The 26879-nt window shown below is 45.4% G+C and overlaps 1 pseudogene; it reads right to left on the bottom strand.

Moving 5' to 3' along the window:
- LOC134927235 (serum paraoxonase/arylesterase 2-like) overlaps positions 1-26879 on the bottom strand; it is a 135074-nt pseudogene that overhangs the window by 77551 nt on the left and 30644 nt on the right.

Here is a 26879-nt window from a genome sequence, read left to right on the forward strand (position 1 = left end):
CTCTGCTTGTGACATGAAGATACACATGGAACCAAGTTTTTGTGAATAAATGACTTTATTGCATATATTATAACAAGTCTGGAGAGTGCTATCTTTCCCCACGGTTAATGTGGAGAAACGCTGTACTGTACTATGAGTTTGACCCAGTGATTGGATCAGACTTTGATTTGGCACCCCAGCCGTTACCTGCGCTGGGTGAGAGTGTGGGACTCCCCATATTTGATATTTTATATCTATATCTATATATCTATATACATACATACTAGGGTCTCAATCTCTGCTGATAAGGTACCTGTCCACGCTGCCACAGCGCTATAAACCCATGCCGACAAAATCGCCAGTCTGAGTAGTATACTAGAATGTGCACGCTATCTGCAGGATCCCTGAGAATAGCTAGTGCTACCTTCTGTGCAAACAGGACACCCTAGGGCAGGCATGTCCAAACTGCGGCCCTCCAGCTGTTGAGAAACTACACATCCCAGCATGCCCTGACACAGCTTTAGCATTCTCTGACACCAAAACTGTGTCAGGGCATGCTGGGATATGTAGTTTCACAACAGCTGGAGGGCCGCAGTTTGGACATGCCTGCCCTAGGGGAAGATTCCCAACACATCCTGGCCCTAGTGGGGAAAGGATACTGCCTGAGAATCTTTTGTGGGAAGCTGCAGTCTCTTGTCTGGAGATTCCCCCTCTTTTTCCTCATGAGAGGAGGGAAATTTACCTCAGCTTTCTTCCCCTTAACATGTGTACCCTTGTGTCAGGGACAGATGAGTCATCAGTGATATGCAAATCATCTTTTATTACAATAATCATATATTGAATACCTTTCAGCCATCTTGGCTGTACTTTGCATTATCGTAGTCGACACTGGAGTCAAACTCCGTGTCGATATCAGTGTGTATGATTTTGGATAGTGAGCATTGTGGGACTCTGACGGTCTCTGTGACACAGGGACAGACCTGGGTAGATTCCCTGTCTGTTCTCTAATCTTTTGTGCAATAAATTCACCTCAGCACTTACACATATCCAAACAGGTGTCTGCGTTGTCGACAGAGACACCCTCTCACACACATATTTGCTCTATCTCCTCCTTAGGGGAGCCTTTTACCTCAGACATGTCGACACACACGTACCGACACACCACACACACAGGGGATGCTCTATTTGAAGACAGTTCCCCCACAAGGCCCTTTGGAGAGACAGAGAGAGAGTATGCCAGCACACACCCCAGCGCTATATGACCCAGGAATCACACAGTAACTTAGTGTTAACCCAGTAGCTGCTGTATATATTGTTTTTGCACCAAATTTATATGCCCCCCTCTCTTTTTACCCTCTTCTATTGCAGGGGAGAGCCTGGGGAGCTTCTCTCAGCGGATCTGTGGAGAGAAAATGGCGCTGGTGAGTGCTGTGGAAGAAGGCCCCGCCCCCTCAGCGGCGGGCTTCTGTCCCGTTTCTGTGTAAAAATAATGGTGGGGGCTCGTACATATATACAGTGCCTGACTGTATATATGTATAATTTTGCCAAAAGGTATCTTAATTGCTGCCCAGGGCGCCCCCCCCTGCGCCCTACACCCTACAGTGACCGGAGTGTGCGGGTGTGCTGTGGGAGCAATGGCGCACAGCTGCAGTGCTGTGCGCTACCTTAAGTGAAGACAGGAGTCTTCTGCCGCCGATTTCGTTGTCTTCCTGCTTCTGTACTTCTGGCTCTGCGAGGGGGACGGCGGCGCGGCTCCGGGAACGGACGATCAAGGTTAGGTACCTGTGTTTGATCCCTCTGGAGCTAATGGTGTCCAGTAGCCTAAGAAGCGCAACTTAGCTGCAGTGAGTAGGTTTGCTTCTCTCCCCTTAGTCCCACGTAGCAGAGAGTCTGTTGCCAGCAGAAGCTCTCTGAAAATAAAAAACCTAACAAAATATTTTCTTTTCTAGCAAGCTCAGGAGAGCCCACTAGGAGCACCCAGCTCTGGCCGGGCACAGATTCTAACTGAGGTCTGGAGGAGGGGCATAGAGGGAGGAGCCATTGCACACCAGATAGTACTAAATCTTTCTTTAGAGTGCACAGTCTCCTGCGGAGCCCGCTATTCCCCATGGTCCTTACGGAGTCCCCAGCATCCACTAGGACGTTAGAGAAAAGGTGGTTTCACCTGTTCCAGGATCTACCACCTTAAAAGAGCCTGCTGATCGTAAAATTGACATTACGCTCAAATCCATATACACGGCTTCAGGGGTGATACTACGTCCTACTATTGCCTGTGCATGGATTTCCAAAGCTATAGTAAAAGTAGTCAGGCACGTTACTTGAGGATTTCGATAAAATGGCTAAAAGTGACGCTGAATTGTTTTTACGCAATATTCAGGATTCTGCAGGGTTTATGGTGGAATCCATGAAAGACCTGGGTTCCATGGCTACAGGGATATCTTCCATGTCTGTCTCAGCTCGTAGGGGACTTTGGCTATGCCAGTGGTCGGCCGATGCGGAATCCAGGAGAGGTGTGGAGACCCTACCCTACACAGGTCAGGCTCTCTTTGGGGAAGCGTTGGATGCGTGGATTTCCATGGCTACAGCGGGTAAGTCTCCTTTTCTTCCCTCAGCTGCACCCAATACGAAGAAACCCTTTTCTTCAGCTGCATCTCAGTCCTTTCGGACTGCCAACGCAAGAAACGCCAAGCCGTCCAACACCTTCTTTAAATCCAAGAAACCTGCTGCGGCGGGTTCCCAGGAACAGAAACCTACTTCAGGTACGCCAAAGTCCTCAGCATGATGGTGGACCATGGGGCCTGGAGATTGGGCTCGAGACTCACGCATTTCAGTCACGTCTGGGTGACGTCCGGCCTGGATCCCTGGGTTCAAGATATTGTGTCCCAGGGGTACAGGCTGGAATTTCAAGATCTACCTCCTCACCGGTTCTTGCCAGCTTTGCTGGCAGATAGGCCTGTCCTACAGGAAGCCATCCAGAAGTTGGTGGAGGCACAGGTTATTGTACCACTTCCACCCCATATGCAAAACAAAAGGTTACTAATCAAAACCTTTTCGTGGTACCGAAACCGGATGGTTTCGGTCAGGCCCATTCTGAACTTAAAATCGCTAAACCCCTTCCTGAGTGAGTTCAAAGTTCAAAATGGAGTCTCTAAGGGCGGTGATATCAGATCTGGAGGGGGGGCAATTCCTGATATCAAGGATGCGTACCTCCACATTCCAATTTGGCCGCCGCATCAAGCTCATCTCCGATTTGCACTGTTGGCCTGTCATTTTCAATTCCACGCCCTGCCTTTCGGCCTCTCCACAGCACCGAGGGTATTCACCAAGGTGATAGCAGAAATGATGATTCTCCTCCACAGACAGGGGGTGAACATAATTCCATATCTGGACAATCTGCTGATAAAGGCATCGTCCAAGGAGAAGCTGTTACGGTCCATTGTTCTCATGACCCATCTACTCAGGGAACACAGTTGGATCCTGAATCTTCCAAAATCACATTTGGAACCAACCAGGAGGTTGTCCTTTCTGGGAATGATCCTCGACATGAAAGTGCAGAGGGTGTTTCTTCCAGAGGAAAAAGCGTTGGTGATACAAACAATGGTCCGGGATGTCCTGAAGCCAACCCGGGTGTCGGTTCATCAGTGCATTCACCTTCTGTGGAAGATAGTGGCCTCTTACAAGGCTCTGCAGTACGGGAGGTTTCATGCTCGGTCCTTACAACTGGATCTCCTGGACAAGTGGTCGGGATCTCATCTACACATGCACCAGAGAATACGTCTGTCGCCAAAGGACAGGATTTCACTCTTTTGGTGGCTACAATAACCACACCTTCTGGAGGGCCGTGGGTTCGCGGGCTGGGGCGCAGTCACTCAAGGTGAGACTTTCCAAGGAAGGTGGTCAAGTCTGGAAGTCGGCCTTCTGATAAACATTCTGGAACTAAGAGCCGTCTACAACGGTCTTCTCCAAGCGGCCCATCTTCTGAGAAATCGGGCCATTCAAGTGCAGTCGGACAATGTAACGACAGTAAACCAACAGGGCAGAACAAAGAGCAGAGCTGCAATGTCAGAGGTAACATGAATCATCCTCTGGGCAGAAAAACACACGTTGGCGCGGTCAGCATTCTTCATTCCGGGACTGGACAACTGGGAAGCGGACTTCCTCAGCAGACACGATCTCTATCCAGGGGAGTGTGGTCTCCATCTGGAGGTGTTCAAGGAGGTAACAAATCTTTGCGGTGTACCCCAAATAGACATGATGGCCTCTCATCTCAACAAAAAGCTTTGGCGATATTGTTCCAGGTCGAGGGACCTTTAAGCAGTGGCGGTGAACGCCCTAGTGACTCTGTGGGTATTCCAGTCGATCTACGTGTTTACACCACTCCCACTCATTTCAAGTGTGCTAAAGCTCATAAGGAGAACAAGTGTTCAAGCGATCCTCATTGCTCCAGACTGGCCAAGAAGGTGTTGGTACGCGGAGCTACTGCTAGAAGAGCAGAGGCCTCTTCCTCTTCGGGAGGACCTGCTGCAGCAGGGGCCGTTCGCCTATCAAGACTTACCATGGCTACGTTTGATGGCATGGAGGTTGAACGCCAGATACTAACTCGGAAGGGCATTCAGTATTTGGAAAAAATATGTATCTTAACGTGGTGTTGCAGTTCCTCCAGTCGGACTGGTTTGAGCCTCTACAGGAGGTTGAGCTCAAGTTTCCCATGTGGAAGGCTGTCACTTTGTTGGCCTTGGCTTCTGCTAGATGTGTGTCGGAGTTGGGGGCTTTGTCATGTAAAAGCCCATACTTAATCTTCCATTACTATTATTTTCCTTTATATATATGGCGCCACAAGGGTTCCGCAGCGCCTAATTACAGAGTACATATGCACATAAATCAAAACAGGAAACCAGTGACTTACAGTTGAAGACAATATAGGACAAGTACAGGATAACTAAGCATAACTACACCAGTAAAACGACAGAGATAAGTTCCAAGGTGGCCAAAAAAACTGCGGGATTTGGGCAGTTGAGGATTATTAAAGTAAGAAAAGGATAAGCACATGAGGGAAGAGGGCCCTACTCGTGAGAGCTTACATTCTAAGGGGAGTGGTAGAAAGACAGGGGTGACACAGATGGGGTACATAGAGAGTGTGCAACAGAGGGTTATGATGAGATTTGGCTGGGTTTGGTAAAGAAGTGGGTCTTAAGAGCCCGTTTGAAGTTTTGTAGAGAGGTGGAGAGTCTGAGGGGGAGAGGTAAAGAATTCCAAGGCAAGGGAGCAGCACGTGCAAAATCTTGGAGATAGGAGTGGGAGGAAGTAATCAGAAGACAGTAGAATCGGCGCGCATTAGCAGAGCGAAGAGGACGGGTGGGAGAGTAAAGGGAGATTAGGTCAGAGATGTAAATGGAAGAGGAGTGGGTGAGGGCATTGTAAGCGAGTGTGAGAATTTTGAATTGGATTCTGAAAGGGAAGGGAACCCAGTGAAGGGCTTGTAGGAGAGGGGAGGTGGACGTAGTGCGTATGGTGAGGAAGATGAGCCGGGCAGCAGCACTGAGGATAGACTGGAGTGGAGAGAGGTAATTGTCAGGGAGGCCAGTTAGGAGGAGATTACAGTAGTCCAGTCTGGAAATAATCAGTGAGTGAATAATGATCTTAGTGGCATCCTGGGTGAGAAAAGGTCTGATCCTGGAAATGTTTGTGAGAGGTGCTGAATGTGTGGTTTGAAGGAGGGGGAGGAGTCAAGGATTATGCAAAGACAGCGTACTTGGGGGCTAGAGGAGATAGTCATGCCATCAATGGATAATGAGATTTTGGGAGGTGAGGTTGTGTTAGAGGGTGGGAAGATGATCAGCTCAGTCTTAGACATGTTGAGTTTATGAAAGCGCAGGGACATCCAGGAAGAGATAGCAGAAAGACAGTTGGAGGTACGAGTGAGGAGAGAGGGGGAGAGAGAGAGATCAAGGGAGGAGAGGTAGATTTGAGTGTCATCAGCATAGAGCTGGTATTGGAAGTTAGAAGAACTGAGTTCACCTAAACAGGACGTATAGAGAGAAAAAGGAGGAGGACCAAGAACAGAGCCTTGGGGACACCAACAGTTAGTGGAAGTGGGCGGGAGGTAGCATCATGAGAGGAGATAGAAGGAACGATCAGAGAGGTAGGAGGACAGCCAGGAGAGGGCAGTATCACGCAGACCAAGAGAGTGAAGGATTTGCCCAAATGTAAACCTTAACAAGAGACAAAGTAGAGACGGATAAAGAGTGATAAATTACCAGCCAATCAGCTTCCTAACTGTCATTTTTCAAACACAACCTGTGACACGGCAGTTAGTAAGCAGATTGGCTGGTCATTTACCGCTCTTCATTCGTCTCCACTTTATCTCTTGTTAAGGCTTACATTTGGACCAGTACTGCGTCTCCGGAGTAATCCTATGTTCCTTCCTGGTTTAGAAAATGCTACATACCTGGCCTGCAGGATGAGGGGCATCGCTGCTATTAGAGAGGTGTTTGATCCTGTGATCAGTAACACTCCTTCTAAGATCTGAAATCCAAACTTATTCTAACAGTGAATTTTCTATGTATTTGCAAATTTGCCACTTTATGCAATCCTTATCACCGCCCATGCTAAGGGAGACAGATACCGATGTTCTATGGTCCTTATTTAATGCATCTAATATCATGTAATTATGAGACACGATATCTGTATCCCTACTTGCTCCCTGTAATAGCGGAAGTTTTATGTAAATGTTGTATCCAGAATTGGTCCTCAGATACCACAAGTAGACTCCCCTGCAGGGTCGCCTTTTCGTATGGGCTCAATGGGTACTTGCCCAAGAGCCACAGGAGTATAAGGGCCCTAGACGGATAGCTGAGAGTCCCCTTTTTCCAGGGGTATCAGATTTTTGAAAATCGGCCTTGTGGAACCAGAGATATTTGACTTCAAAAAGCAGTGATCCTCATCAGAGACTGTTAATTGCTCTTCCCAGACAGATATCTCGGGCTCTGTCTGTCTGTCTGTCTGTCTGTCTGTCTGTCTCCCCTTTCGGTGGACACTGGCAGCTTGTCTCTACTATGCCCAGAACCAGAGATATCAGCCTTTCAGCAGCTGGTCCCTGTTCCAGCTCCACACGCCTGGTATGCAGTATTATATTTTTGTTGGTGGATTGCTCTGGCTCCTGAACTCTGATGCCCAAGTCCCCAGAACCTCCTGACAGGTGGGACTCGTTTTTTTATCCTATTAAAAGCTAAGAAATCTATTTCCAGGAACTGGGGATATCTGCCGTCAAGCAAGCTGCCCTCCCACCGGAAAATTATGACCATTAAGCCCACTCCAATATCCACCCCTCCCCTGCGTATTAAACACCCCCTACCACCCTGGAAGTCATGCACTGGGGTCCCTTCATTCAGCCCAATGTCCCCTTCTACAGTTTATTGTTGTCCCTCCCGCCCCATCTCCCACCATCTGTACAGTAAAGGAGTAATTAACAAATACTGCTCCAGGTCCTACATGCTGAGCGGAAGATAGAACACCACCTACAGGACATCAAAGCGGTTGCTGATCGCACCCCCACTCCTACCGCTGGAAGATGGGTAGGGGCCCCAGTGCATTGCATTTTCCAGGGGCCTACACTGCTGTTAAGACGTCCCTGCACCCCTGCTATATTGTTAAAACATACGAGAAGACTCCATTCAGCTATTTGGCAGGAAGTATATAAATTTATTAAAACCATTCATAGGGCGTATCTATCTCAGCATGTTGTGTAGGGGGATTGGAAAGTACATGTTTGAAATGTACATTTTCCCAAGCTACATTCTTTCACAATATATGGGAATGTGGAAAAATGTGAACATTTTGGGATAAGGTTATAGTATTTATAAACATATGTGGTTTGCATCTCACGAAAGACCCCCTAGCTATGTGTTCAGCACCCTGACTGCCAGGATACCGGCAGTCATGTGACAGATGCCGGAAACCCGACACCACTTGGGAGTCTGGCACTGGATCACCATTATCCCTAAGGCAAGGAGGATGGGAAGGGGGGGGGGGGTGGATCAGGCACTAGAGGGGTGGTTAGCACTAGCAGCCACCCACTGAGGGTTAGCCGTAGTCGACAACCCCCCGGAGGGTTAGCCATCGCCACCACCCCCCTGAGGGTTAGGGTAGGGGACAGGGTGGGTAGAAATATCCGCTCTGATATCAGGATCTTCAGTGTCAGGATGCTGCTGTCGGTGATACCAACCGCCAGGATTTCGTATGTATTCCTAGCTATGTTGTGTGTCAACTTTGTGAATTGGGAAGACAGGGTCGGAAGACAGAATTTCTGCCATTTGTTGTAACCATACAGTTACAACTGTAGCAAAGAAAATCATACTCCATAACTGCACTACACCATTTCTCCGAGCGGTTAAAAATATACCACTCCAACTTCTTTATTTTGATAGGCGGGCAACTACACCCGATACTGAGCAAGGGGTGGTCTGCTTTTATGCTAAATGGGGTATATATAGTAAATTGACACCCTGGATCTTGATGTCTAGACACATACAGTATACTGAAGTTGTTTGAATCTGCAAATTGGTTTCTCTATAGGAATTTATAGTGGCATAGTTAGAATTTTGTTTTTTGTTAATGTTATATATTTGCAATCTCATTGTATTTCCTTCCTTTTTGCAGCAGATACTGATATTCCTCCATTGTAAGGATGATTTTTTGTTTTGTTCAGTGTTTGTTTGTTTTGTTTTTTTTTACTTTTATTATTTTTGTTATTATTATGAATTGAGATATGTAGTCTCAATGTTTTTCTCATTCATGCTGCATTTGGTTTCTCTTTAGGGTCCAAGAATTGGATATTTATGCCGTACCGTGTTAAGTCGTGTTTCTCTCGCAGAATATTGATGCCGATATAGGTGTTAATTTTTGCCTGCTTTATTGCACAGTACAAAATTTTGTACTAATCTTTTTAGGTCTCAAAAAAAAAAAAATTGGAAAAAAAAAAACCCACCATGAATAAATTGGGAAGTACTGATTGGTTGAGACTTGAGAGCATGGGAGCGTCACTGTCAGCCAATCAGCGCTTCCCCATTTATTTCTATAGCAGTGTCCACAAGCGACTTGTCATCTCATTGTGGACCTCTACAGGGCCAGTCCGTTGGGTCTCTTTGCCAAGACTCATGGATGCCTACTGTCATGATCCAGGCTATTTCAAGTAGGAATAGGCCTGTTAATATCAATGTATGTGATAGATATCAGATTGCTGTATCAATGTATTTTGTATTGAGAAACGTGTCTGTGGATGACACCTGGTTGAGAGTTAATTGCCTTGCAGTGTTTACTCAGGAACACCAGGGGTCCAAAGACAAACTATTGAACAACCCTGAAATTTCCCAGTAAACCATTCAAAAGGTTTGTGCTATGTGGAAAGGTCACAAGTCTCAGTGTTCTTCCTCTAAGCTTATAAAAAGTCTGTCCAGGTCTGTATATTGCAGCAATTTACATTGCAAAGGAACAGACCTTCAGAGGAAGTTAATTACCCTAGGATCTGGTATGGGACAATTATCAGAGCCTGGAATCTAAAGAAAAACAACCAGGGGTCAGGCCTGCAATTCAGGGAGACCCGCAAACATTTTCGTTCCTGGCCTGTATCTCTCAGAACAGGCCATTTGTTTACACAAGAACCATGGCCAGAGCTTCAAAGGCTATAAGGAGATAAGGCCATTCGCCCCTGACAGAGTGGCTGGGAAGCCCAGTATGAGCTGACGCTCAATAACTTCCTTGCTTGGAAGGATTAAAAGGAATCAAAGTGGGGGGCTGGGTGGAGAAACACAGGCTGGAAAGTGTTCATTCTTCATGAGGCTATCAAAGGATACAGATAATCCATAAGTCGCCAACGGGAGGCCTCATCCCATAACTAATTAATCCAAAGAGACTGGATTGGTTTGTTTTGTTTATTTTCAGGATGGTGACACCTACAAAGACCAAAGAGGACCTGTTCCAAGGATTTTGAGAGTATTAAATAGAAAACCAAGGTGGGGGGGTGGGGGGGGAGGGGGGAGTTCTTTTCTCAATAAAATTAGTACAACATTCAGTGTGTGTCTCTTGTCATTCTTTTAATATGTTTACTCACAGATGGACTACAAGTGCCAGCATGCCCATAATGTCAGGGCATGCTGGCACTTGTGGCTCTACTAGTGCCATCATGATGGGGCTTGCTTGCTAGGACTTGTAGGCCACCTGTAAATAACAATATTATTAACCGCACATCCACTGCCATCAGGAATAGCCAGTTGTCCCTTGGGTGGGATGTTCCCAGCTATCATAGGAATTCCAGCACTGACCAGTTTGAGGCTGGTTAACATTACGGCAGTAGGACCCCACGCTGTGCATCTTCCTGCTGTAGCGTCACCCCCCACCCTTCCTCCTTCCCATCTAGTTCAGCCCCGTGCCATTTTCGCTCCCTATTTTCCAATACCAGCCCTGGCTCAGAGGTCCAGAACTGGTTATATAGTGGGGAAGGGGGCCATGGATTTTTGTCCTTTCATTTAAATATTTTGCTGCACCAAGCAGCATCTGAATTGGATCAAAGGCATCTCGGATGTCGGCTTTTATTAGCGGCTGTGTCATTGTATTATGAGTGTCAACATTTGACCTGTGTCTACATTTTTGGTTATTGACCTTAGGATTTGTCGATATTTTAACTGTGTCTACAATATGACACTGTCAACATTTTGACTTCACATTTATTCAGTGTTGACATTTTGACTGTATACTTTAACTGTCAAACTTATGCCCCATGCGACCTTTTGTCAGTCAACATTTTGATGTAGACAATTCGTCAGCTGAAATTTTGATTGTCTAAGTTTTTATTTCATCCCTATTATGCTACAATGTGTACACCTTGACAAAAGGGGCAAGTTAGCCCGAAACGTTGGGAACTCGGAGTAATTTTTTCAATACACTGCATAATTTTTTCAAGTCTCTGAGTGCCGCTTTATTATTCTCAATTCTGGTCTACAACATTTGTTTTAAGATGGCACCGGAGCTTCCGTACCATACTTGTGGGAGTGCCAATCCACAGCGATATTATAAATATATATACATATACATACATATACACACACACACACGACCCAGGCGCACCTAGGCCCCCAGTGTACAGAATATAGTGATAGCTATAAGAGTGACACACCAGATTGAAATCCACTCAGCAGTTACAGGCACACTCAGTCACAGGTACAATGCAGAAGTCATTTCAGATAAACAATATGTTGAAGTCAAAAATATTACATTAAAATAAATATATACAAACTACACACATACGAGTCTCTATACTTGCAAATACGCGCAGCGAGCACAGCAAAATATATGGTAACACGCATTTACACGGACATGCCACAGAGATGGATTCGACAATTATTTCATACAGTACATAATTATAATAATATCAAGCTCCAGACATGATAATTTAAAATTATATAATGAAGTAATGTCATGTATGTGTATTATTTGAACGAAGCAAGATAGACCTGTCATATTTACTATTAAAGCAACCAGATTAATGTGTAGATTCATTTGATACTTGTTATTAAGTTATAGGACATTGCAACAAATAGTTATGATTAAATGTATAAAAGCTAAAATCACTTTTATTATTAGAACAATAGATATTCCAAACAGGTAGTGGACAGGAAGCTCAGGCCAGCCCCTCAGACGTCCCCAAGGCTGAACCTGATCAGCACACAAACAAATCAGTGACTCATCATGAATGAGAGTCCCCTCCCCCAAACTAGATAACACTTTGCTGATCGGTCCCAGAAGATGGAGTTCTTGCATGATATGAGAGAGAGAGAGAGAGAGAGAGAGAGAGAGAGAGAGAGAGAGAGAGAGAGAGAGAGAGAGAGAGAGAGAGAGAGAGAGAGAGAGAGAGAGAGAGAGAGAGAGAGAGAGAGAGTCGTATGGAGGAACAAATTTATATTAGAAAGATATGGTAATTGTATCGCTGGCCTGTAACTGTATGTAACTATGTTTTAACTGCTTACTGTGTGAGTGTAACCATAGGTATACTGTACTTTGTAGTATATTGAATCCATATCCTTTTAATAACAAATATATACATCAATGAGCTTTGGAACTCAGATAATGTGTGGGTGTATTGTTTTTCTCTTATGGGATGCAGTATTTTGCGATGTACAGCGCACTTTTATCGTATATGGTAATAAGATGCGCCTTGTGTCTGCAGTATATATTAGAGCGGACTGTGAAATATTTGTGAAAAAGCAATTTGGCATTCACAGATGGGGGCTAGTCTGCGATATCAGGGTCTTAATGATGCACTGTACATTACAAACGCGGCTGTAATCGACCGGCTCTGATTGACGTATCGCGACGCTGATTAAAATAACATCCACGTGTATTTGTTGTGATATCAGTAAGCCAATGATATGAAATTTCAAGGGACAATGCGTTTCTCATAATATTTAAGATGCTAAAATGTATTTTTATTGTTGCAAAACAAAGTTCAAATAAGTCATATTGTGTTTGATTCAGATTGGATTGTTTATCTGTTAAGTAGGTTTAAAGTACATTTAAAAGTTGCTGCATAGCCTTGATATAGTTTTTTTTTTTTACTCAGGCCTACAATTACTTCTGGTGCTTGTATAAGGTGTGATTTCTTTGTGACAAAAGGAAGCAGCATGGTCTGTCCTCCATTTTGGACTAACCACATGGCCTGTCCACCATTTTGTGTAAACCTCATGGATGTGGAAGGGGGAGGAGCAGTGGCCATTTTAGGAAGGTAATTTTCTAAATAGCTGATTTTCAGTCTGCTCAGAATAATCAGTTTCCTTGGTCACATCAAGCACAATTTATGAGTTACCAATGCATTTATTCAACCCATGCCATAATCAATTACAAATAGTTTCAGTTGGGTCTAGTGAGAGTAAATGGCAAGATAAATGCTTGGCAAAAAAAAAATGGCACACAGATAGAAAAAGGAAAGAAAGTGTTTGGTTTTTTTTTTCTCTTTTTCCTTCCAAGACTTGTAGAATCTGCTTGCTATAAGATAGCCATTGAAATGCAAATTAACCTGTGTAACTGCTTTTTCTTAGCAGGGAAAAGCAAATAGCTTTGATATGCAAATAAGAGGTAAGGTGTCTCATAGGAGACCAGTGAATGGTACATATATATATATAATATTATTATAATTGTGTGTATATTTATATCAGTGTATGTTCTGCAAGATATATGATTCAGATTTGATAGCTCATTTAAATTATTGATTATTGCTAGAGTCATTATAGAACTGTGTGAAATAGGATACATTTGTTGCTATATAGGTAAATTTGAAAGAACAGTATTTTAAAGGAAGTGTAAAGACACAAACGCAGGTCTGCATAAAAGTTTATACAGAACAAGTTGTATCTAGTGGGCAATAGTAATTAGTATTGTTCACATTTATAGAGCTGGGTGATTTGTTTTATTGCGGACACAGGGTTTTGTACACGTGCCTCGGACAAAGTACAGGACTTCGCACGCAGCGTAAGAGACACGCACGGTCGTGTGTTTACGCAAAGTGCGAAAGAATGCGGACACCAAGTACAAATTACACAATAGTGTCATTTAGTTCAAAGGTGGGATAGTAGACCTTTAATACAATAGCACAAAACTACCTGGTTTCTAAAGCAGATTAGTATAAAAAAACTTTTGTTTAAACTGTATTGCCTCTGGGGTAAAGCTGCCTATCTGAATGGTTTTTCTATACAGAAAATTTTAATTCAAAGTGTATTTGAGTGAGCGAACTTAGGAGCGAGTGGATTTGAACCCCGGAAATCGGGTCCCGTGGTACACCAGGTAAGTGGAGGCTTGGTGGCGTGAGGTGGCTGACTCACATTAATATAGATTGAAATACGCAAATCGTGAGGAGATTTGCAGAGGAGCGCAATAGGGAATTGTGCATTATGTAGTATTGAAGTAAAAAGGTTTTTTGTTACGCTACGAGCTGAGGGTCGCAGTTTGTACATCGACCCGTGGTTGTACGGCAGATAGTTAACCTATACGCTGTGCGATTGGACCGCGCGTTTGTGGGTGCGATATATAGTATCACTGACCTGGTTTGGGAACGTTGTGGACTCTGGGTTTCTTCCGGTGACCGGGAAGAGGAACCGCAACTGGGCCGCAGCAGGGATGGCCGAATGCAAGTTTTTCTCATGCAGGATTAGGTCGGCAGACAGGAAGCACGTGTGGATGCTGAAGGTCTCCTGAAAGACAGAACTTGAAAGGCGTTGATGAATCAGTGAAGAATACTAGGTGCAGGAGGAACAAACTGCGCTAAAGTGCACTGGGTGCTTGGAGACACAGAGGTGCTTGGAGGCACAGAGGTGCTTGGAGGTGTAGAGGTGCTTGAAGGCGCTTGGAGACACAGATGCTTGGAGGCGCAGAGGTGCTTGGAGGCACGGAGGCGCTTGGAGGCACGGAGGCGCTTGGAGGCACGGAGATGCTGAGAACACTGGAGACCGAGATGGAGGGCCCGCTGAATGCTGAGAACACTGGAGACTGTGAAACAGGGAACACGCTTGCACAAAGGGAGCACTGAAGTCTATCACTAAGGAGAGATGATACTCAGGCGCCGGGCTCTGTCCGGCGTCCACCTTTGAATTCCCCGCCTTCCTCCAATTGGTGGAGGGGAGCCAGCGACGTCACCCGCTCACCACCCACGTGACAGCCGGGCGCAATGGCGGCGCCCACGCTCCGGGGAACCGCCGGGAGCAGCGCCGCCAGACGCCGGGACCCAGCGACTACCGGAGGCAGGGACCGCCAGGAGGACCAGCGGGCGCATGGCGGTCGCTGCCCCTGGTGTGTGACAGTACCCCCCTCCTCCAGGAGTGGCCCCTGGACACTTTCCGGGTTTCGTTGGATGTTTGGAATGGAAGATCCGAACTAGTCGAGGAGCAGTGACTTCGGAAGCTTTTACCCAACTTCTTTCCTCAGGACCATAGACTTTCCACTCCACTAGGTACTGAAGACTCTTGTGGTAGTAGCGGGAGTCAAGAATCGTTTTGATCTCAAATTCTGTTCCACCTTCGGTCTCCACCAAGACCGGACTAGGAGACACTGACTGGAAACGATTTAAAATGAGAGGCAGGAGGAGAGAAACATGGAAAGAATTTGGTACACGAAAGTGAGAGGGCAAACCCAATTTGCAGACTACAGGGTTTAGGACTTGTAAAACTGGGTAAGGCCCAATGAATCTTGGAGCAAACTTCATAGCGGGCACTTTTAGACGGAGGTTGCGGGTGGAGAGCCATACCCTGTCGCCAACCTTGTATTGAGGAGCTGCTAGTCGTTTATTGTCTGCAAAGAACTTGTATCGAATGAAGATTTTCTTGAGATTAGTAAGAACCTTACTCCAAATTTGACTGAAGTGCCGAAGAGTGGAAGTAACAGCAGGAACATCCTCTGAAGGAAGGAGTGGCAATTCTGGAATTCGTGGATGGAATCCATAATTGATGAAGAATGGGGACTCACCAGTGGAAGCTGGATACAGATGGTTATGGGCGAGCTCAGCCCAGGGTAACAGCTCCACCCAGTCGTCCTGTGAAGAAGAGATAAATGCGGAGAAAATGTCTCTAAATCCTGGTTGACTCGTTCGGTTAGCCCACTGGTTTGTGGATGATAAGCAGATGAAAACTTGCGTTTTATTCGCAACGCCGAACAGAGAGCCCGCCAAAACCTTGCAGTGAACTGTACCCCTCGATCAGAGATTATTTCCTGAGGTAACCCATGCAAGCAAAAGTGTTCTCGGATAAATAGCAGAGCCAACTTGGGAGCCGTTGGTAGACCTGTAAACGGAACAAAGTGTGCCATTTTTAAGAAGCGGTCAATAAATCACACAGATGGTATTGCAACCCTTGGAGAGAGGTAACTCGGTAATGAAGTCCATAGAAATATGGGTCCATGGTTTCCTAGGAATGGACAGTGGACGAAGCAAACCGGCAGGGGGCAAACGAGGAGTTTTGTGCTGAGCACACTGTGGACAAGAGTTAACATAGTCTTGTATAACCCTCCTCATGGTGTTCCACCAATATGTCCTTCGTAGAAACTCAAACATTTTCTGGGCTCCCGGGTGACCACAGAACTTGGATATATGGGCCCACTGCAGTAACTTTGGTCGAAATTCCACAGGTACAGACATTCTCCCAGGAGGAGGTCCTAGAGAAGTGGGAGCTGTGGAAATGGAAACTGGACTGAGAATTAGACTCTTCTCAAGGGAATTCTCTTCATCTGAGGCCGTTAGGGAACGGGACAGAGCGTCAGCTTTGGCGTTGAGAGTCCCAGCCCGGTACTTAACAAACGAGAACCGAGTGAAGAAGAGCGCCCATCTAGCTTGGCGGGGGTTTAGACATTGGGCAGTTTTGATATACAGCAAGTTCTTATGATCAGTGTAAATAGTAATTAGATGTTTAGCACCTTCCAATAAATATCTCCATTCCTCCAAGGCAGATTTTATTGCCAAAAGTTCCTGATCTCCAATAGAGTAATTTCGTTCTGCAGAGGAGAACTTCCGAGAATGGAAACCACATGGATGCAACTTTCCATCAGAAGAGTACTGTGAAAGAACGGCTCCAATGCCGACTGAGGAAGCATCGACTTCCAAGAAGAATGGTTCTGTGAAATTTGGCTGTTGGAGTACCGGAGCTGACATAAAACGTCGATTTCAACCGGGCAAATGCTCCTAACGCTTCAGAAGACCACAGACTTGGATCGGATCCCTTTTTTGTGAATGCAGTAATGGGTGCAACAATGGTGGAGAATCCCTTAATGAATTTTCTGTAGTAATTCGCAAAGCCCAGGAATCTTTGTACTGCTTTGAGAGAGAGAGGCTGAGTCCAATCCCGAATGGCCGAGAGTTTTTCCGGATCCATGCGAAGCTCCGTGCCTGAGATGACATAACCGAGAAACGGAATTGAAGGGACCTCAAAAGGTACATTTAGAAATTTTGACGTAAAGACGATTTCTTCGTAGGCGGGAAAGTACCTCTTTGACCTGTACTCTGTGCTCCGCAAGATTCTTGGAAAAAATCAGAATGTCATCCAAATACACCACTACACTTTGATATAACATATCTCGGAAGACTTAGTTTACGAATCCCTGGAAAACGGCAGGAGCATTACTGAGACCGAACGGCATTACCAGATATTCGTAATGCCCGTCCCTGGTATTGAAGGCAGTCTTCCATTCATCCCCCTGTCGAATGCGTATAAGATTATAGGCTCCTCTCAAGTAGAGCTTCGTAAAAACATGGGCTCCACGAACCCTGTCAAATAGCTCCGTGATTAGTGGCAAGGGATATTTATTCTTAATGGTGATATCGTTTAAACCATGATAATCGATACATGGTCTTAATCCCCCGTCCTTCTTCACGAAGAAGAAACCCGCTCCAGCCGGGGAGGTAGAGGGACGGATGAATCCTTTAAGCAGATTAGACTTTTACCCCTTTCACACCGCAGCTTGTACCCAGTAATTTGCCGTTTTTACTGGCTTCCTAAACGGTTCGAGCTGCGATGTGAAAGGGTCACCTTCAATTTACCATTTACAAAATACCGGTATTTTGAAACGGTAAAAAAGCAGGGTCCTACCCGTTTCATTGTGCAGTGTGAAAGGGTCTGAAACTGTATTTGCAAGCCCCAGAAGGTGATAGGCTGTCTCCATGTGTGATCTCACCAGGCAGAAGCAGGAAATAAAAAGTTTTAAAATGACAACCACTGTTTTGTATGGGTGAAACGGGTTGAATGTGAAAGGTACCAAAACGGTAATGAAATGGTAATATACTGGTTACAACATGCGATGTGAAGGGGGTTTAACTGCTCAGACCCGTTTAAAGAATCGTTTCAAAAGCAGGTTTTGCGATGTGAAAGCAGCATTAATATATTCCGACATAGCCTGGGTCTCAGGTAGTGACAAGGGATACGTGCGCCCCCGGGGTGGCATCTTCCCTGGGATAAGCTCAATGGGACAGTCCCAGGGTCTATGGGGTGGTAACTGATCAGCCGCCTGTTCAGAGAAGACATCTGCGAACTCCCGATAGATCTTCGGAATGAGTTCTTCATCCGACCTGGAAGACGCACGGAGCGGATAAACGGGTGTGATGCAACTAGAGTGACAAAACGAGCTCCAGGACAATATTTGCGACGACTTCCAGTCAACGTGAGGGTTAGGAATTTTGAGCCAAGGCAACCCCAGGACAAGATCGTGGGGCATCTCCGGAATCACTAGGAACTTTAAACGCTCTTAATATAGAGCTCCGACCTGTAGCTTGATGGGCTTTGTACGACTTGTAATGAGACCATTGGTTATTTTGGTACCGTTGATAGCAGTCAGCGTAATAGGTCTTTTGATAGACTGCAGCTCTAAACCCAGCCTCTGAACACAAGAAAGAGAAACAAAATTCCCTGCAGCCCCAGAGTCCAGTAAGGCATTAAGAGGTTTGGCAACGGACTCAGAAAACAGATACGGAGAGTAGACAATCCACAGTCGGAGAAGATTTGGTCGTGACCCCCAACTTGACTCCTCCAGAACAAGCTAGGCCTGCCCGTTTCCCGGACGGGATTTACAGAACTTGATAAAGTGATCTGCGGCTCCACAGTACAGGCACAGTTTACCCTCACGACGGCGCTGTCATTCCTCCGGAGACAGATGATCGGTTAATTTGCATGGGCTCGTCCGGACATGGTACAACCGCTTGCCTAGGAGGAAGAAGCCGAAACCTGGACCGATCCGACCGACTACATTCACCACCACGCTCCTGCATGCGGAGGTCTACCTTGACGCAGAGTGAGATCAACTCTTCTAGTGGATCCGGCAGATCCCTAGTGACAAGCTAGTCTTTCAGACGGTCAGAAAGCCCGTTCCAAAAGGCGGCCCTGAGAGCGTCATTATTCCAGCGTAGTTCTGAGGCAATGGTCTGGAAATGAACAACGTACTGCCCCACAGAACGGGAGCCTTGACGAACACGAAGCAAAATCAGAGGAAGTGGCGGTTGCCCTGCCGGGCTCGTCGAAGATTCTTCGGAAGGACGTGATGAAATTGGTGTAATTGGAAACCAATGGATCAGATCGTTCCCATAACGGAGACACCCAATCCAACGCTGACCCTTCGAGCAGGGAAATAATATACGCCACCTTAGACCGATCCGTAGGGAAATTATGAGAGAGAAGCTCGAAGTGCACCTCGCACTGGTTTAAAAAACCACGGCAATTCTTTGGATTCCCATTATAGCGGGAAGGAGTAGGAAGCTGAAGACGTGACCTGGTACCGGCCGGAGGTTGGACGTTACTGGAAACGTCAACTGGAGCAGTTACGGGTACTGAAACCGGAATTACGGAAGCTAAGGATGCTTGAATTTGATCCAATCGGCCGGACAATTCCTGGAGATGTTGCATCACCTGGCCCTGTGTCGCCTCCTGAGTCTGAACTCGGGAAGCCAAACTTTGGATGGCGCTCAACTCTGTGTTCCGATCCCCTGGGTCCATGTGGCCTGAGAATACTATCACTGACCTGGTTTGGGAGCGTTGTGGACTCGGGGTTTCTTCCGGTGACCGGGAAGAGGAACCGCAACTGGGCCGCAGCAGGGATGGCCAAATGTAAGTTTTCCTCATGCAGGATTAGGTCGGCAGACAGGAAGCACGTGGACGCTGAAGGTCTCCTGAAAGACAGAACTTGAAAAGCGTTGATGAATCAGTGAAGAATACCAGATGCTGGAGGAACAAACTGCGCTAAAGTGCACTGGGTGCTTGGAGACACTGAGGCGCTTGGAGGAACAGAGGCGCTTGGAGGCACCGAGGCGCTTGGAGGGACGGAGGCGCATGGAGGCACGGAGGTGCTGAGAACACTGGAGACTGAGATGGAGGGCACGCTGAATGCTGAGAACACTGGAGACTGTGAAACAGGGAACACGCTTGCACAAAGGGAGCACTGAAGTCTATCACTAAGGAGAGACGATACTCAGGCGTCGGGCTCTGTCCGGTGTCCACCTTTGAATTCCCCAACTTCCTCCGATTGGTGGAGGGGAGCCAGCGACGTCACCCGCCCACCACCCACGTGAAAGCCGGGAGCAATGGCGGCACCCACGCTCCAGGGAACCGCCGGGAGCAGCGCCGCCAGACGCCGGGACCCAGCGACCACCGGAGGCGGGGACCGCCAGGAGGACCAGCGGACACGCAGGGGTAAGCGCGGCAGCCGCTGCCCCTGGCGTGTGACATATAGCTCAAATGGATACCCCTTTTTTGAGCTTTTGCGTAAAATCGCGGTATCATTAGCGCTGTATAGAGCATACGCAAGCGTGATTTGTGTATAAAAAGTGTATATGGAGTTTTCGCTGGTCTCTCTCAGGAAAATCTCAAGCGGCGGATATTTACTGGAAAAGGTAAGTCACTCCTAACACTTCCAGTAAATAGAAACCAATAGGGCCTCACTGGGTACGCGCTGTTCACTATTGGAGTGAGTGGTGGTACTCAGCGGAGGAGCGAGTGAAAGCGCTAGGTGTCTTTCACCGTCTATCTGCAGTGTGCGATGGGATCCAATTGCACAAGCAGTGGGCGTTTGGTAGCTAGGGTTCAGGCTGAAGAAGAGTTGGGACCGAAAAGGTGAGACTTGGGACCGAGAAGGTCAGAATTGCGACCGAGAGGGTCAGCAAGGTTTATTATGTGTGAAAAGTATGGTTCACACACGGAGGCTTTTTGCAATGAATGGTTAGGTATGACTGACAAAGATAGGGTTCCCTAGGGTGGGTAGCTTTGAACCAGAGGTATTGCAGAACTTAAGGATAAAGATATGTCTGATAAAATCCAGAAAACAAAGGGTCAGACATACAAGTTTAAACCTGTGGCAGCAAGAGGGGTTGGTGAGTTTGATCCTAAGGTATTGCAGGTGGTATGTCCAACCAAAGTCATATAAGACAAGAATGGAAATATAAGAACTGTTTGTTTATTGTCGCTACAAGTTCAAAGTAGTAAAAAAAAAAAAAAAAAAGAGAATGCAAGTACACCGCCATATGTAGATGTGGAAGCAGTTACGGCCAGTATACAAACTATAGAAAATAATAAAAATATGACTGTAACCTATATATGTACTAATGAATGTTGAAGTTTTATTTAGGAGGAGAAGGTGACCTGATTGTTTTCAGCCATTTCTCATGCACCCAGAGGAGTATCCAACTGGTAAAGGAAGAGCAGTAGCCTGCGGGGGAAGTGGCCGAGACCAGTGGAACAGGTAAGTATGGTATCATTCGTGTACATATATATAAAAAAATAAAAAAATAAAGAAAGTAACGTCAGAAATGGAGAAAATACCTGTCCGCGCATTAGTATTTGCCAGTAGGAAAGCGGACAGAGACAAGGTAACCCCAGGGTATTTCTTTCAGTTACCATATAAGAAGTATTCATTCCTAGTAATGCCCCTAGTCAAGATGAGCTCGGAAATGTTTGTTGGGCCATGTACAGACCCTTAATACGGGATGAGAAGGATTGAATGAATACTTCGCATGACCTAGAAGCTTGTTAAAAAAAAAATTTTTGTCTTTTGCAGTAATAGAAAACTCTCCATCTGGATAAGACCACTGGTAAACACTAATTCGGCAAATGGGAGGTGGCTGTCTCTGTGCAAATGGACGGACTCAATAAGGCATTGAGTGTCAGGGTGCAGACTTCTTTGCAAAATTGGAAAGGGGTCACAGTAGCTAATCTTAGATAGTGTGCTATTGAACATCACAAGAATAGTGCTAGGCGCAGAGAACAACAGGTGGAGAGGTTGAGGACGGTAAGTATACTGGCACATACAGGAAAAGACCCATCAGTCCGAACCCCAGATCCCTAATGGTCAATAATATGTTACACTTGTAGGAAGGAAGGGCATTTTGCCAGAGATTGTAGGAGTAGTAGGACACAGTCAATATAGATCCCCTAGACAGAATACACAAGCCACATTATTAAACACATAGACGGGACCAAGGGACATAGAGTAAGGAATCATAAGCCATATAGAAAACACAGATTTGGCTAATGGGAAGAACAAAATAAATTCAACATTACCCTTTGACAAAACTTGCTGGGGTTAAGATGGGGCCTCTAAACTTTTGCTTCTTTTTCCTAGCAGAAATGGCCCCTGATTAATTTAATTTTGTTAGATATGATATACATATACTATGCTCCCGCTCAGGAAGTACAAAGTATGTTAGACACCCATGAAGACTAATGTTTCATTCTGATGTTCTAGATGCATGTCCATCACAGGTAGAGGAAATTCTCACAGATACCGGGTTCCCTATGAACTTAGGATGGACAGGACACTGGATTGATGGCTGGGATAGTCCCAATAGCAATACGATAAACACAGAAATGTTTTAAGGGGAGTAGACCAAGTAGAGAATCACTTCCCCGTAGTGTCCAATACAGTTGTCAAATTTTTATAAAAATCTTCTCCACCTCTACAAACTCATCTGTCACCAACCTCTATTCTGTTTCTCTACAGTTTCCTCTTCATCTTTTGCGTTCACACAGGGTGGTACAATACATGGACCCAAGTACAGTTCAAACTCCACATGCCTAGGTCCTTCAGAGTTCTGCCCGAACCCAGTATATCTCAACAGCACGATGACACCAGTATTACTGCAGTGTGCCTTGTCATGCACAAAGGGTGGAGAATGGGAATACTGGTGAAGGGAAATTTTGTATAGGACACGGATATGCCTGTTGGTGAATGGCAAACCTGACATTTTCTTTTTCATTTTCTTCCTCCTTCTCTCCTCTAGAGAGGTTTCTTTTTTTTCTTTTTTTAAGTTTTGCTCATGGTACTCTACATTCCAAACACACGATAGTAAATTAAGATACAAAAATGTGTGTTCCCTACAGGAAAAGGCAGTCTGGAGGACAAAGGGGTATGGCCAAGAGTGTCAGGACTGTGGGCAGGTCGACACGGTAAGCCAGAAGCCCCCAGAGCATACCTTCCAAGTCTAGCTGAGGTGGCACACGGTCTGACTCATCTAGGCAAAGAGGGTAGGTGCAGGCTGACGAGAGCCTACTGGTGTGCGCCAGGATTCTATTCTCATGCAGGTAAGAGCGCAATGACCTGTCTTGCTTGCTTGAGGAAGAATATTGGTAAAGCAATACCAACAGAGCCATCCCATATCCCTCCTGCAGACGGATCTTTTCCGGAAATACAAATTGACTTCGTACAGTTAACACCCTTTAGGAATTATTGTTATGTATTGGTGTGCACTGATGTTTTCTCAAACTGGGTAGAGGCATTTCCTGCCGCCACGGATGCTGCTGTGTTTACCGCAAAGAAAAATTGCGCAGAAATTTGTGTGTAGATAATGGTACCCCTAGAAGTAGGAGCAAAGCTTGAAATTGTACTATTGTGATCATAGATACTGCCACTAGTATTATGTAGCTTCGGAACCACTCCCAGATCTTCACTCAACGAATCACCCTCTTCGAAATTTGTTTTTGTTTTGGTATTTGTGTCTTTGTGGGTTGTTTTTGGAAGACAACCTCATGTCATGACTGATCCGCACAATGATCAGAAATACACCAATCAGGTGACAGTACAGTACCTTACTGAGATGAGCCAGCATTTGAGAACTTGACAAAAGAACTTGAAACTGTAGATTGCTGGTATGCCAAATACTAACTGTCTTGATTGCGAACCAAGAGACTGTGTGATTGTTCTTACGCTCAGGTTGCCTAATACACAGGTGGGAAGGACCATACCAAGTTTTGTTGACAGCACTATCCCAGTGAAAGTAGCCGAGAGAGAGACTTGAGTCCACGATTCCCATTGCAGGAAAGTCGGTAGTCCGGAAGGAACTCTTAAAATGGAGCGAGATCGTAAAAGTATCACCAGAGACTCTGTTCCGTGAAGACTGAGAGGCGGCACTGTTGAACACTACATGAGCGTACTAAAGGATTGCAGAAAGACCAGTCATTGTAATTGATTTGTTATGAACAAGAGTTGTTTTGTTCTATTTCTTTTTTCTCGCTTTCCCGCTGACAAACATTTTTTTTCAGGATAGTCTATTTTGGGAGTTTTTTTTTTTTTTTTTATGGAGGAGTCGAGTGTGGGACTGGAACTGGTTCTGGAGGAAGGAGCGATTTCCTTATAGGATCCCAGGATTAGCCGATCAGTTTGTTAAAATCAGAGAAAAATCAAAGGTCTAGTAGTTATGGAGTTCAGAGGTAATCAGGAACAATCAGACAATGGCTATTCACACATTGCAGATAAAGAGCTCATTAATATATGTGGAAGAAAGGTTTAAGAGTGGCTCTCCCCGAACTCCGAAGGTTTATGTTATTTAGGAAGGACACTACTTATAACCCTTATTCAATTATTAAACAGACCTAGCATACGTTCCAGAAATGGAAACAATGTTCAGAATATGATAGGAATATGTAGATCATGAAAATTTTATGTCACTGTCACGATTTGTGTCTTCTTCATCTACCCAGCAGAACCTCCATTGAATCCAAACATCAGTGTACAAAGACGTAGGTACATGTATGTGTGAAATGTTCGTCGCAAATCAGACATTATAGGCCAAAGCACTGTCCCAGCATACTCTATAGGTTGAATGTTGTCCCACACCCAACCAGTGGTCCCGTGACCGCCGAGTGCATATAGAGGATGTCTCTTCCTCCTCCCTGTCTTCCCCAAATATAGTCAAGTGTCTGATTTGCGAAATGCATACATACTTGTGTCTAGGTCACCGATTATTGTATGAAATATTTTTTTTTCTCTTCCGTTAATAATTGATGGCAGTTATTGTTTGCTGGCAAAGGGTGGACTGTCGAAGTCAAAAATATTACATAAAAAGAACATACAAACTACACACATATGAGTCGCTATACTTGCAAATACGCGCAGCGAGCACAGCAAAATATATGGTAACACACGCATTTACACGGACATGCCACAGAGATGGATTCGACACTTATTTCATACAGTACATAATTATAATAATAATCAAGCGCCAGACATCATAATGATTTAAAATTATATAATGAAGTAAGGTCATGTATGTGTATTATTTGAACGAAGCAAGATAGACATGTCATATTTACTATTAAAGCATCCAGATTAATGTGTAGATTAATTTGATACTTGTTATTAAGTTATAGGACATTGCAACAAATAGTTATGATTAAATGTATAAAAGGTAAATTCACTTTTATTAGAACAATAGATATTCCAAACAGGTAGTGGACAGAAAGCTCAGGCCAGCCCCTCAGACGTCCCCAAGGCTGAACCTGATCAGCACACGAACAAACCAGTGACTCATGAATGAGAGTCCCCTCCCCCAAACTAGATAACACATTGCTGATCACACAGCTCAGTTGCTGATTGGTCCCAGACGATGATCGAGTTCGTGTGTGTGTGTGTGTGTGTGTGTGTGTATATAAATGAGAGAGAGAGAGAGAGAGAGAGAGAGAGAGAGAGAGAGAGAGAGAGAGAGAGAGAGAGAGAGAGAGAGAGAGAGAGAGAGAGAGAGAGAGAGAGAGAGAGAGAGAGAGAGAGAGAGAGAGAGAGAGAGAGAGAGATTTATATGAGAAAGATATGGTAATTGTATCGCTGGCCTGTAACTGTATGTAACTATGTTTTAACTGCTTACTGTGTGAGTGTAACCATGTAACTATAGGTATACTGTACATTGTAATATATTGAATCCATATCCTTTTAATAACAAATATATACATCAATGAGCTTTGGAACTCAGATAATGTGTGGGAGTATATATTAGAGCGGACTGTGAAATATTTGTGAGGAAGCAATTTGGCATTCACAAATAAAACTGCACTGGACTAGTAAAACTACATATAAAATATGTATATATAAATATATAGATATAACAATGCACAGAAGATACTGGATGTATATCACAGAATACTTGTACTAAATATTCAGGTAAAAGTACACTTGTTCTTAACTAACACTGTCTAAAATGACATGTAGAATACTTAAGTGCCTGTAAATGCACAGCGCTGATGAGACAGGCGGATTTACAGATGAGACTGAGCCCTTCAGTCCCAGAGATCAGCCCAGCTACTTGTGTAAAGATGGCGCCAAAATCTCAGTCAGGGAGTGAGGGAGAGTGAAATGCAGCTCCAGGGTGGGAACACCAACAGTAAATGGCGCCCGGAGATGGGGGAGGGGCTACAGGTCAGCGCCTTATCCCCTATGCTGGACCTCACCACCGAGTACTGTGGAGCCTATGTAAAACTGATTTTAGTAAATCCGACCTGTGCTCCCTGCCCTGGTGGATATAGTGGGGTCCCTGTGCAGTACAGTGTCCATGCCAGTGGCGCTGTCCATCTCCTGGGACCGCGAACGGACAGCAATTTACCGGTGGGTCCAACCTGGGGGACCCTCTTACCTCCTCTCTGATGTGCAGCCACGTGATCCTGGAGAGCGTCAGTGGTGGTGTGGCAGAGGACCAGTGCGCCTCCGCTGCAACCCAGGAACCGCCCGCGGTAGTATGCAGTGCTGCTGTGAGAGGTGATGGAGCCGCAGCACAGTACAATATGTCAGAATGACATTCAAAGTGCTTCGGCCCTTGAAGTCTTCTAACAAAGCTCTTTTCAGGGCTGCCTAGTGCAGCCCCCCTGTTAAGTGACCTGCTATGCAGGCACCAACTTACAAACTGAGCTCCAGTGCCCGGAGGCGGGGTTATAGAGGAGGCGGTGCAGTGAATCCTGGGAACAGTCAAAGCTTTAGCCTGTTGGTGTCTTGGATCAAGATCCAACTCTACTCCCCCGATGTATTCCCAGTGTACCCCGCTGCAGAAATATCTGTCTAGTTATATTTTAAATATCAACACTTATTCTTTATTTTTTAATTTAGTCCTTTTTGCAGTCAAATATACTGTGAAATGG

Source organism: Pseudophryne corroboree, chromosome 5 (assembly GCF_028390025.1).
Source record: "Pseudophryne corroboree isolate aPseCor3 chromosome 5, aPseCor3.hap2, whole genome shotgun sequence".
Taxonomy (NCBI): Eukaryota; Metazoa; Chordata; class Amphibia; order Anura; family Myobatrachidae; genus Pseudophryne; species Pseudophryne corroboree.